The sequence below is a fragment of the Lissotriton vulgaris genome, chromosome 7 (assembly GCF_964263255.1).
Source record: "Lissotriton vulgaris chromosome 7, aLisVul1.2, whole genome shotgun sequence".
Classification (NCBI taxonomy): Eukaryota; Metazoa; Chordata; class Amphibia; order Caudata; family Salamandridae; genus Lissotriton; species Lissotriton vulgaris.
The window spans coordinates 126,070,291-126,083,442 of NC_141695.1; positions in this window are offsets into that span (position 1 = coordinate 126,070,291).

The window sequence follows — 13,152 nt, forward strand, 5'->3', positions numbered from 1 at the left end:
TTTCTCTGACCAGATCCCCAATCTTTGGAATCCAGACAGGTCTTGCTGGGACATGTGTTTTTTCTTCAGTGGCCGTAGGCTTTTGCTTTGTGTTACTTAGACTTCTTCTTGTTTCATTTAAGTCCTGTAAAACAGCCAAACGATCTTTGCTATCAAAGGTTTTTTGTTCCACTACTGAAGGCATGACGATCGAGGTCTTCAAACGATATTCTAGTACCAAACAAAAGTTCATACGGAGTGGTTCCACCCAGAGAATGTCTTGGCAGATTATTAAGACTAGGTTGGACACTTATTAGATGTTTGACCCACCCATCACCCGAACCTAATACCCTCTCTGTTATAGATTGCTTTATTTCACGTTTTTTTCTCTCCACTACCGCATTACCCTCAGGATGGAAGGGACTAGAATACCGCAATGCAACGCCCAAGCTGGCCATGGCCTCTTTGTAAGTTCAAGTGCTCAACGCAGGACCTAGGTCAGAATGTAGCGTGGCAATTGCGTATGTGCCGATAAAGACTCGCAGATCAATAATTACAGTTTTGGCGTCAGCCGTGCGCTGGGGCCACATCCAAATGAATCTCGTCCTAGTAGTTGTGGGACCCCATTTGTCTGTAGGGACGCCTGCAGGTAAATAGCCTAATGCTGTCTAACTGAGGTGTCTGTATATGGTTGGCTTCTCTGTAGTCAGGTGTCTGGGGTGGTTCATTACTGCGATCTCTGTTGCAGTCTGGGCAGGTACTTGCAAATTCGTAGCTGTCAAAGCTCATTCCTGGCCACCAGTACACTTTGTCTAATTCCTGTATGGAATCTATGATCTGTTGATGTCTTAGACCCTCTCCCATGTGTGCTTCTTGAAACATGAAAACTCTCCGCTTCCAGTTTGGAATTACTCTGTCCCCCTCTCCAGGGATTCGAGCAAAAGGAACAGAGTTTGCATTATGTATGTATTCCTGAGTTGGATAGTGTATGGGTAACACTGCATAGTTGCCTTTCATTGTGGCTTTTACTGCTAACAGCGTTTCACCGTCTATTCTTTTCCTAGCAAGCCTTATTGTAGCTACGGAAGCTGTATGCACAGCTGACTTTGCGACTTCATCAGCCAATGAATTCCCTACAACGTGAACGCCATCACGTTGATGACTCAGTGTATGTATCACGTGAGTCTTTTGTAGTTCTTTCCGCAAAAGAACTACCTGTTCTCAAAGCATTGTATGCTTAATTGTGCCACCTTTCGCATCTTTGAAACGGTTTTGAACCCAGTTCTACAAGTATTCATTGTAAGACTAGCCGCAGTAATACGAATCGCACACTATTAGTGTGGGGAATTCGCGATCGGTATTCTCAAGCGCTATCTTGAAATCCTATAGTTCAGCTCACTGAGCTGTACAGTCTCCGAGTGATTTAGTTTTAGTCACCATAGGTCTAAATTTACCTTCATGCAAGTGACCTTTAACAATGGCGCACGCAGAAGTATAAGCTTGTTTACCCAAACAGCCGTAATGTTCGAGAGGCAGAATTTCGGTCGGCAGAGGACATTCATACTCGTATTGGAGAAATTCTTGTGTTTTCAAGTTAGGATCAAATTTGTAAATTACGTCTGATGCAGCAAGAGAATGAACCCATTGTATCCATCTCGGATGTAAAGCTTTAGCATTGGGAATGCTTGCACTTGTCACTGCCTCTAGGGCAGGTACAGGTTTAACGACTATTATACGTTTACCCTGAGCGAGGGCTCTTTCTTTTGCTATAGCAGTTTGAACCGCTGTCAGAATTTTCTCACTAGAAGTGAGTTTTATTTCAGCTTGTGTGTACAAGTGTGATTTGTAAGCTATTGGTACCGTTTCCCCTTCATTATAGGTCAGGTACGTGAATCTGCATCTTCCTGGGATCACTCAGATAACAAGGTTGCATACGTTTACGCGTGTTTGCAGCTTTGTTTTAGCTAACATGTCTGTTTATGTTTAGCGTAAAATTTCTTTGTATTTCTGTGTTCAATTAGTTGGTTTGAAATCAGGTTTAATTAATTTGTAGAGAGGTTTAACCCTCTCTGCGTAATTCAGAACGTAAGTTCTTCCAAAATTCAAGAAACCAAGAATTTATTGTAAGTTTTTCAGCGTTTTTTGAGTTTGGAGCAGCGCACATTTCTCTAAGAAATTGGCCGCCAGGCTTTTGCCTTTACTTGATAATTCATATCCTAGAAATAGGACAGTGAGGTGGGCAATCCGCGATTTTTTAAAGTTGAATATGTACCCTTCTGATGCGAACCCAAGTGCAATTGTGTTCACTCTTTCCAAGTGCCTGTCCAAATCATCGTCTGTTAGAAAGATGTCATCGACATTAGATAGTGCCTCATCATCATACATTTGTAGTAACTCGGTTACTCTCGCTGAAAATAACCCTGGGCTATTCTTGAATCCCTAGGGGAGACAGCAAAATTGCCTCTGGGCCCCCATACTGGAGAAAGCTGTCAAATACCTGCTTTCTGGTGCCATGTTTTGACAGAAGAAACCATTTGAAATATCTAATGTTGTTTTATATTTTTTGCACACGATATTATTCATTAGTGCTGCACTGTGTGAATTTTGTACTGCAAATGTTTTGCAACAAGTGTTTAAGTGTCTGTAGTCCAATACTAGACCATATGAATTGTCTGGTTTGGAGACAGGAAACAAAGGATTGTTCATTTGTGAGGTGCATGTTTCAATCACCCCCTGGTATTCAGGTTGATCTAAGATCTCCCTGACTTGTTTTTTAGCTATTTGCGTAACAGGATACTGCCTTTGTGCAGTAGGTTGATTTTTTAACTGGATTTTATGGTGAGGGGAATCCTCATCCCATCCTACATGATTTTTATATAATGCAGGGGCTTGGGCCACTGCCCATTTTCTAGCATATGTGTATTTTTTATGAATTGGAATGTGATTTGAGAAGTTAGGCATAATCATTTCCTCGCCATGTGGGCACTCCCTAACAAATTCTGGTGGCCAGTCTTTCTCAGCTAGAAAGATACCATAGCCTTTAGATAGTTTCTCCTAAAAGAGACCTCTTATGTTCCTAGTTTTGTCCACTTCGATACGTAATGTTATTTCATATAATTTATGGGGTACACTAACTCTGGTGTCTGCAGTTTCATCCTGAATGTACTCATTTGTGCCCACTGTCTCCAGAAGATTCATCAGGATCTTGCGAGCTATGGTCACTTCTGCTGCACTGTCTAGAATTGTCTGGGCCCATTCTCCGTTCTTGAGTTGTGTCCTCAGGATCCTCGGCATGTTTTATATTTATGCTAGCTACCTTCTTTTTAGAAAATTATGATTTTTTACTTTGATGAGCAGGTTCCTTGTCTTTCGACTTGACGCGCTCTTCTTTATGTTCTGACCGTCCTCTTCTTTCCGATTTCTGTGAGGAAGTCTGAACGGATCGAGAGGGACGTGTATCATTATTTTGATATCTGTCAGGTTTTCTCAAATTATCCCTATTTCTGAGGTTATATCTCTTTTCAGAGGGCTGCCTTCGGGGAGACTTGTCTCTCTGTTGAGGAGATCTTTCTCTGGGTTGAGAATATTTTTCTCCAGGAAGAGTTTGTTTATCACTCTCCCACTTCTTTTTTGGAGTAGTGAGATTATTCTTAATAAATGTTTTTTTCGGGATTTTAGTGGTTTCCCACCCAAACTATCTCTACCTAATTCTTCATAGCACTTTTCAATTATTCTGGCAATTTCAAAAGGCTGGTCTGTTACTTCTGTTTCTTTTAATTTTTGGCGGATGTTGTATCGTCAATTGAACTAATTGTCTATATGCTTTTGTTAATTGTTTTAGCTGAGCTAACAGTTCTCTATCTGACAATTCTTCAATGTCCGGATGTGGTGTATAGCTGGCTAGAACCGGCCATGTAGCTCCTGATCTACCTAGTGGACGGAGCCTGGTAATGTGATTTTGAGGTTTTAGGGCACCAATAAACCAGAGTTGATGCTCCTGGTAAGTTAGTGGAATTTTCAACGTCCTTGAAAGGAACGTATTCCGTTGGAGGTTCCTCTGCTTTGTAGTAGTGGAACTCGTGTGTCACAGCATTTGCTGCTGGAAAGGTTATCCATGAATAGAATACCTCTGTCTGCCGATATTCATGTGCCTCTATCACAAATATAACTTTACCACCTCTCGATTATACCCCATTTTAAGTTTTATAGTTATGGTTTTCATTATATTCGCCGGGATGAATATATCATCAAGGTCATTTTGTTGGAGAGCTGTGTCATTTAAGACTGCTTGAGCTGCAATTCTAGCTCTCTGCCTTTCGTCGTCACTCTCCGACATTTTACTGACTGAAAGTTTGCAGAGCAATTTTCAAGGAAACAAAGATTAGGTGCACAATATTTTGGAACACTGTATCCTTCAACGTTGACTAAACCAAAAACTAATACATAGGATTCTCCTCCTACTAAGTTTTGGCGGATATTAACCTTTCACCCACTCCAGACTTCTATTGGAGTTTTTACGGGAAAAAGGGTCTGTGTGAAAAGCACAACTGAGTTACTCTAGTATCTAGCGTTAAATTATCGCCTTCCCAAACGTTGGGCGCCATGTAGTGTAGTTCCATTATTCCCAATAGGCTCCGCGCATTGGAATAACATAAACGATAGTTTAGATGTAGGACTGAAGTCGACTAGGTCTCTATTGAATATGTTAGACTAAATTTGTGAATGCCAGCTAGCTCAGAGGTCACTAGAAACTTTCTCGAATACACAAGAAGGGATTCGTTTTTGACAACCATATAACATGACTTTGTTCCCCAAGAATAAGGAATGTATCTCCAGAGTCGTGGAAACAATAGATGGCTATTTAACTCAGTCAATCGTTCATGCTTAGTTTCACCAGAAGTGCAGAGAAATATAGAGACAGGCGTTTTCAATAAAAAGGTTATTTATTGAGCAGTCTTCTTTCTCTTGCAAGAGAAGAGAATTGCTACAATCGCAAAACTTGTCATAAAGTAAAGTGCCTACAGTAAAAATAGTATTATGAAATAATACTGTAAAAGCATTTATATGGTTTCTAAGCCATAAGATACTTAAAATGGATAAAATACATACAATGATAAAAGTTGACTAAAAGTACTCAACTGGTGCTTCTAAGATACGCCTATCCCGGTGTACCTAACCTAAGCCTAGTACATGGGAAGGAGTAAATGAGATGTAGCTTGAGTTAAATAGTTTCTGCCAAGAATCTATCCAAGAATTCTCTAAGGGTCTAATCTGCTCCGTACCTTGTTTATAGAATGTAGGAGGTCTTGTATCTCTCTCTCAGGACTCGATCTCCCAGTAATCCGCAAGGGTAGCTGGGAAACACCGGAGTTGGATTTCTTGGCAAGAGAAAAGACAGCGTCTCTCTCAGTGCGTCAGCCGGAGGGTCGGCTTCCTTTGGCACTCGCTACAGCAGGGCGTTGGGCAAGTAGTTAGTCGATCTGCTCCAAACCACCGTGTGTTTTGCTAGGGCAGATGCTGGTATATTTATACCTGGAAGTTTGACGTAAGGTTGGACATAATACGTCACTAAGAACTCGCAGTTCTTTTAGGACTCCAGGAGTTCTAGGACAAATCAATACAGAAGCAGGGGAAAGTCCCGGACTTCTGGAGGTGTGATCTCTCCAAGAACTCGTTGTGATTTCTAGGAATCTGTGGAAGTAGCCATGCCGTATTTGGACTGCATTGGCTGTGTCTAAATGTGGTTATGATTCTGATGGCTATAATAAGGATATGATGAGACATACCTATATAAGGGCATGAATCGGGAAAATTACACTAGAGCCCTAGATTTGTCTACAACATGACCACATTGTTTGCGTCTATCTACCCTTCTACCCTCTTTCATCACCCCTCTTGCCTCGTTCTGCACCTATGATGCTTCTTTCTGCATTTCTATTGCCTCTTTCTGCACATAACTTACTTCTTTCTGTACCTTTCTTGCCAGTTTTTGCATCTCACTAGCCTCTGTTCCGATGCGGACCGGCCCAACACCGCAGGAGTAAAGAACGTCCCAATCCTCTACCCTCACCATGACACAGATGAGACCGCTAAAATGAAAAAAGGGGACAAGATTAAACACACCCCTACTACTATTACCAGTGCCAAGTACACACACGAACCACCGACCTCCCTGCTTACCCCAGATAACAAACGGGAGTGGCTTGATACGAAACAGGAATTCTTCCACTGCAATCGTATTGGTTGTTTCTTGCGTAACCCCAGACCAACCACGCCCCCTCGGGAAACACCGAGAATGTCAAAGGGGGTGGAATTCACAATTCTTCAGACAAAAAAGGGACAGGGGAAAAATGGTATCAGGGGAATACGAAAGACACCCAAAAAACCCTGGAATTTAAAAAAAGAACACAAAGGTAGCTCAAAAAATGGCCGTTATTCAGCTCCTTCATGAAACCACCCAAACACAACGTACAACAAGATGGTTTGGATACAAAAAGGGATAATAACGGGATGTCAAAACTCAAAGGAAACGCAGCTGCAAATCCCAGAACGTCATGGAAGATCAAAAACACGTCCCCACAAAGGGTTCAGTAATGCCCAATGGAATAGGAAAACAGTGGAACAGGGAAAAAGGGGATCAAAACCCAGCACTGGAAAAGACCGCTGGAACAGAGCACGAAGGAAGGGGAACAAGGTAGAACCACAGGAAGAGGAAGCACACGGCAAGGGACCAATTAAGAAACTAAGCACCTGTTTCCTGTTGGCAGCCCCCTTTTAAAGCGAGCCCTAGGGAGCGTCCAAAAATTCACATCTGCACTTGGCACTTTTAAGAAAAACTGCTGAACAGGGAACTAGACAGAAGGAACCAGGCCCCCTTGAGCCCCAACAGTACCCTCTCCCGAAAGCCTTCCTACAGGCCAAGGCTTCCCAGGGTGCAGGGGATGAAACAGACGAACTAACCGGGCAGCATGAACCCTACTTGCCGGAACCCAAGAACGGTCCTCTGGGGGGTAACCCTTCCAGTCAATAAGGTAATACAGCCGTCCCTTCATCCGCTTGGAATTAAAAACAGTTTTAACCTCATACTGCACGTTATCATCTATTAAAACAGGAGGAGGAGGTGGCAACTCTTGAGAAGTGGTGACGTATGGCTTCAACAAAGAGGTGTGAAATACAGGATGAATACCATACTCAGCCGGTAAAGCCAACCTGATCGCAACTGGATTTACTACCTTCTGGACAGGAAAAGGACCTACAAACCGAGGCTGTAATTTTGTTGGTCCCGGCACCTTCAGATTCTTCGTTGCTAGCCAAACCCTATCCCCAACTGCATACAGAGGAGCTGGCCGTCTATGCCTGTCTGCCTGTACTTTCATGGCTTTCTTGGACTCAAATAATTGCTATTGGGCTTTCTTCCAGATTTCAATCAAACCCCTACTCAGGGAATCCACTACTGGTACCCTCTCAGATGGCTGAATAGGAATTGTCTTGGGATGGAACCCCATCGAACAATAAAACGGTGACATGCCTGAAGCTGAGTGCATGCTGTTATTATATGCAAACTCAGCCACAGGAAGGGCTTGTACCCAACTGCCCGTCAGTGACGTTAGCAAACAGCGCAAATACTGCTCCATGGTTTGATTGGTACGTTCTGTTTTCCCGTCGCTTTGTGGATGGTAAGCTGTTGACAAACGTACTTCCATCCTTAATGACCAACACAGGGCAGTCCAAAAATGTGAAACAAACTGCGCCCCTCTATCTGAAACGATGGCAGTAGGAACCCCATGCAGTCGGATCACTTGGGCCATAAACACATCAGCCAATTCTCTAGATGTGGGTAACCCTGGCAAGGGAATGAAGTGAGCCATTTTAGCGAATAAATCCACAACAACTAAAATGGCCGTAAACTTTGAATCAAGCGGCAAATCGGTCACAAAGTCCATACTGACCGTATGCCAGGGTGAAGGCGGCACTGGCAATGGGTGCAACAACCCATATGGAGACATGTGCGAGGACTTACTAACAGCACACACCGGGCATGAGGCCACAAATACCTGTACATCATGGACCAGAGACTTCCACCAAAACCAACGCATACACAGCTCTTTGGTCTTATTGACCCCCGGATGCCCAGCCAAGGACGATGAATGACAATATGTAAGAACCAGTGTAGGCAACTCGGGGGGCACAAACAACTTCTTTGCCTGATACAATAACCCATCCTTTAACGTGATTCCAAGTTCCGACAGCCACGGAGCCAGATCCAACTGCTTCATTTCATCCTGCACTTTATCCATAAAATCGTCTATGGAAGCACAACCAACTATCTTATCACCAGGAATCATAAAACAGGACTCCTCCGTCTTGCTTCCCTGTGACGGATCCGCATAAATCCGAGATAATGCATCAGATTTCCCCTGTTGAGCAGCTGGCCTATACGTGATGGTAAAATCATATTCAGTAAAGAATAGCACCCATCTCATCTGTCTGGGAGTCAAAGCCCTAGCGGACCGGAAAAACTCCAAGTTCTTGTGATCCGTATAGATGGTAATGGGGTGACGAGACCCCCAAAGGTAAGGGCACCATTCCTCAAAAGACAGCTTTATGGCCAATAGTTCCCTCTCGGCTACTGTATAATTCTGCTCAGCAGTTAGTAGTTTCTTTGAAAAATACGCAATTGGATGCATCAACCCAGATTCATTGTCACGCTGAGACAACACGCCCCCAACCCCTAGCTGGGACGCATCCGCCTCTACATAAAATGGAAGAGCAGGATCAGGATGCATCAACACAGGAGCAGATGTAAAAAGCCCGATCGATCTTTCCAAAGCCAACTGTGCTGCAGGCGTCCACTCAAACACCACTCCCTTCTTCAACAATGAAGTCATAGGCGAAACAATGTCAGAGAAATGACTGATAAAACGCCTGTAGAAGTTGGCGAAACCAAGTAGCACCTGTATATCCAGGTTACAATAGCCAGTTAACAATAGCTTCGATCTTCTGGGGATCCATCTTTATACCATCCGCAGATATCAAGAAACCCAAAAACTCAACATGTGTCGCACCGAAAGTGCATTTATCCAGCTTGACAAATAAACGGTGTTCCAACAACTTAGACAAAACCTGCAAAACATGAGCATCATGTTCCTCAAAGGACGGGGAAAAAACCAAAATATCATCAATGTAAACAATCACACTGACATCCAAAAACTCACGCAAATCCTCATTTATAAAAAACTGAAAAGCGGCAGGGGCGTTACACAAACCAAAAGACATAACACAATATTCAAACAAACCAAACTTAGTACGGAATGGCGTTTTCCATTCGTCGTCCTCGCGGACGCGAACGAGATGGTAAGCACCTCTTAAATCAAGCTTTGTGAACACCTTGGCATGTTGCAGCTGATCTAACAACACCGGTATGAGAGGTAATGGGTACTTGTTCTTTATTGTGACCTTATTCAATGCTCAGTAGTCCACGCAAGCGCGAAGATCACCCTCCTTCTTCGGTATAAAAAATATGGAGGAAGACACAGGCAAAGAAGAAGGCCGAATAAACCCATTCTTTAACATCTCATCTAAATACTGCCGTAGATGTGTCTCTTCCTGCTCCGACAACGCATAAATCCTACTACAGGGCAAAATGGCCCCCGGAACCAAATCAATACGGCAATCAAAAGCCCTGTGTGGTGGCAAGACACAAGCCTGATCCTTATCAAACACCTCCTTATATGCCACAAACGAAGGAGGCAAACTGTTCTGATCGTAACCACTCGCTGCACAAGACAACGGAGACACCCAATCAGTTGCCTCACAATAACAGTGAAGAAGACAATACTCCGAATCAAGCCTGACCAGCCTCCGCGCCCAATCGATTCTGGGATTATGGGCCTGTAACCAGGGCACCCCGAGTACCACACCCAATGCTGGTGCGGCAATCAGATCAAAACAGACCGTCTCAGAATGCCCATTATCGAATGTCATCAACAAAGGTTCGGTTTGTCGTATAATCGACCCAGAGGTTAGCTCCGTGCCGTCAATAGCCCTCATGGGTTCAGGTTGTTTCTTCATCAGACAGGGAACCATCAACTTCTCGGCCAACCCAATGTCCATAAAGTTCCCTGTGGCCCCACAATCCAATAATACTGACAAGGAAGCTCTACCACTAGATGAATAAGCGAAACAAGCCGATACCGTGAAATGATGCAGGACTCTTTGAACCGCCCCTTGTACGTCATATGGATTATAAGTACCTCTTTCATGGACAAAAGGACTCTCACAATCCCTTCCCACAAAAGCCAGAGCCTTATTCTCTGGGATCCGGGACGGTTTCACTGGACACTCTCGAGCAAAGTGTCCACCCCTCCCACAATACAAACACAACTGCAACAAGGTCCTTTTCCTCCTTGGATAAGGGACCCCGCACCCCACCCAAAGGCATAGGTTCAGGATCTGTTTTTACGCCCCCATTCTCAGATGTTTCTCTCTTGGTTACAGATGTCCTTGGGGGTTGAAACCTGATCTTTTCCCATTTTCTTTCACTCATTCGATGGTTGAGTTTGACAACCAAATCGACGAACTCAACACAATCTTCAGGGGGGTCTACAACCTGAGAGACTGTATCTTTTAAGTCCTCGCACAAGCCCTGATGAAACAAAGAGGTTCTTTTTGCCATGGGCCATTAAGTCTCTGCTACTAGGCGATTGAAAGTAGCCACATAACCCAATAGATCCTGCTTGCCCTGCCGTAGCTTTAACAATTCAACATCGCTTACCTGCATGAAAGCATGCTAAGCAAACAGACTATGCATCTGGTTCTTAAAGGCCGGGAAACTACTTAAGACAGCGTCATTGTTTTCCACTAAGGGGACCGCCCAACTAGCTGCAGTACCCGAGAGATATGAGATCACAAACGCTACCTTAGTAGTGTCGTCAGGAAAAGCAGTTGGTCGACACATGAAGTACAAATGGCACTGGTTCATAAATATAGCATATCTGCTACTATCCCCGGAAAACCTCTCTGGAGCTGCTAGAGGCACCGGGACAGGAGTGTTCACTGTAATGGACAAAGGAGAAGGAGACACACTCTGCCCCCCACGTTCTCATATCTAAATGTGGCTGGTTGAATCGATGGGGGCCTAGCCTTAACTAAGGCATCCCTCCCTCTTCTCTTAGTGCTTTCCTTCACCTCACTCAGTGTCCCCCTCAACTTCTGATTCTCCTGACGCAGGGATTGGACTTCACCCTGCATGTGCGCTAAAGCCTGCATGATTTCCTGCATCGAAGAAGCCACCCCTGCTGCCTCCTCAACCATTATTCACTCGGGCGGTGCATTAATTTGTGGGCTTGGTTTTCTGTTCCGATGCCGACCGGCCCAACACAGCAGGAGTGAAGAACGTCCCAATCCTCTACCATCACCGTGACCCCCAACACCTGCAATCAAAACGGATGGTGGAGAACACGACACCAGGAGAAGGGGAGTAACAAAACAAGGGAACCCAAGGTCTTGGGGAACACAACTCGTCTCCTCTGGCTTCTTGGTAGCTGACAGCTTGACACAGACGAGACCGCTAAAATGAAAAAAAGGGGACAAGATTGAACACACCCCTACTACTATTACCAGTGGCAAGTACACACACGAACCACCGACCTCCCTGCTTATCCCAGATAACAAACGGGAGTGGCTTGATAAGAAACAGGAATTCTTCCACTGCAATCGTAATGGTTGTTTCTTGCGTAACCCCAGACCAACCACGCCCCCTCGGGAAACACCGAGAATGTCAAAGGGGGTGGGATTCACAATTCTTAAGACAAAAAGGGACAGGGTAAAAATGGTATCAAGGGAATACAAAAGACACCCAAAAAAAAGCCTGGAATTTAAAAAAAGAACACAAAGGTAGCGCAAAAAACGGCCGGTATTCAGCTCCTTCGTGAAACCACCCAAACACAACGTACAACAAGATGGTTTGGATACAAAAAGGGATAATAACGGGACGTCAAAACTCAAAGGAAACGCAGCCGCGAATCCCAGAACATCACCGAAGATCAAAAACAGGTCCCCACAAAGGGTTCAGTAATGCCCAAGGGAATAGGAAAACAGGGGAACAGGGAAAAAGGGGATCAAAACCCAGCACTGGAAAAGACCGCTGGAACAGAGCTCGAAGGAAGGGGAACAAGGTAGAACCACAGGAAGAGAAAGCACACGGCAAGGGACCAATAAAGAAACCAAGCACCTGTTTCCTGTTGGCAGCCCCCTTTTAAAGCGAGCCCTAGGGAGCGTCCATAAATTCATATCTGCACTTGGCACTTTTAAGAAAAAACGCTGAACGGGGAACTAGACAGAAGGAACCAGGCCCCCTTGAACCCCAACAGCCTCATTCTGCACTTTAAATGCTTCTTTCTGCACCCCCTTTGTCTCCTTCTGCACTGGTTTTCCATCTTTCTGTATCTTTCGTTCCTGTTTCTGCATCTCACTTGCCTCTTTCTGCACTTCTCTTGCTTCTTTCTACGCCTCTGTTGCTCCTTTCAGCAATTCTCTTGCATCTTTCTGCACTTATTTTGTCTCTTTCTGTACCTCACTTGCTTCTTTCTAAACTTCTCTTGCCTCTTTCTTCACCCATGTTGCTTCATTCTTGTCAAAGTGCAGAGCGTTCTTACCAGGAACTTTCTCAGGAACAGAAGTTGCTTTTTTCACAACTTCCTTTCAGAGAGGCCGATGATTCACCTACCTTCCAAAAGACCCCCAAGAGGCAAATTGGAGTGGATAAAATAACAAATAATAGAAGAGGCTGTCCAGGACTTTTGGTTTCCAGATTCTAATTCAGGTACTGGTCTGTTCAGCATAGTGCTCAGACTGAAGTAACCTGAGGAAACTAAGCACACAAAAATTACTGCAATTCCCGTTCTATCTCTATTTTAACACTAGTTATTATTTTCCTATTATATTTACAAACCTATCCAGTCTTCCTGAATACTGAGCCTCTCTTCTCAAACAGTTGTATTATATTATTTCTACTTTTTAAGAGTCTCCCTCAAGTACTGGTCTGTTTAGTGTAGTGTTCAGACTGAGGTAACTTAAGGAAACTAAGCACACAACAATTACTTAACTTCCAGTTCTATCTCTATTCTAACACTAGTTATTATTTCCCTAAAATATGTACAAACCTACCCAAAC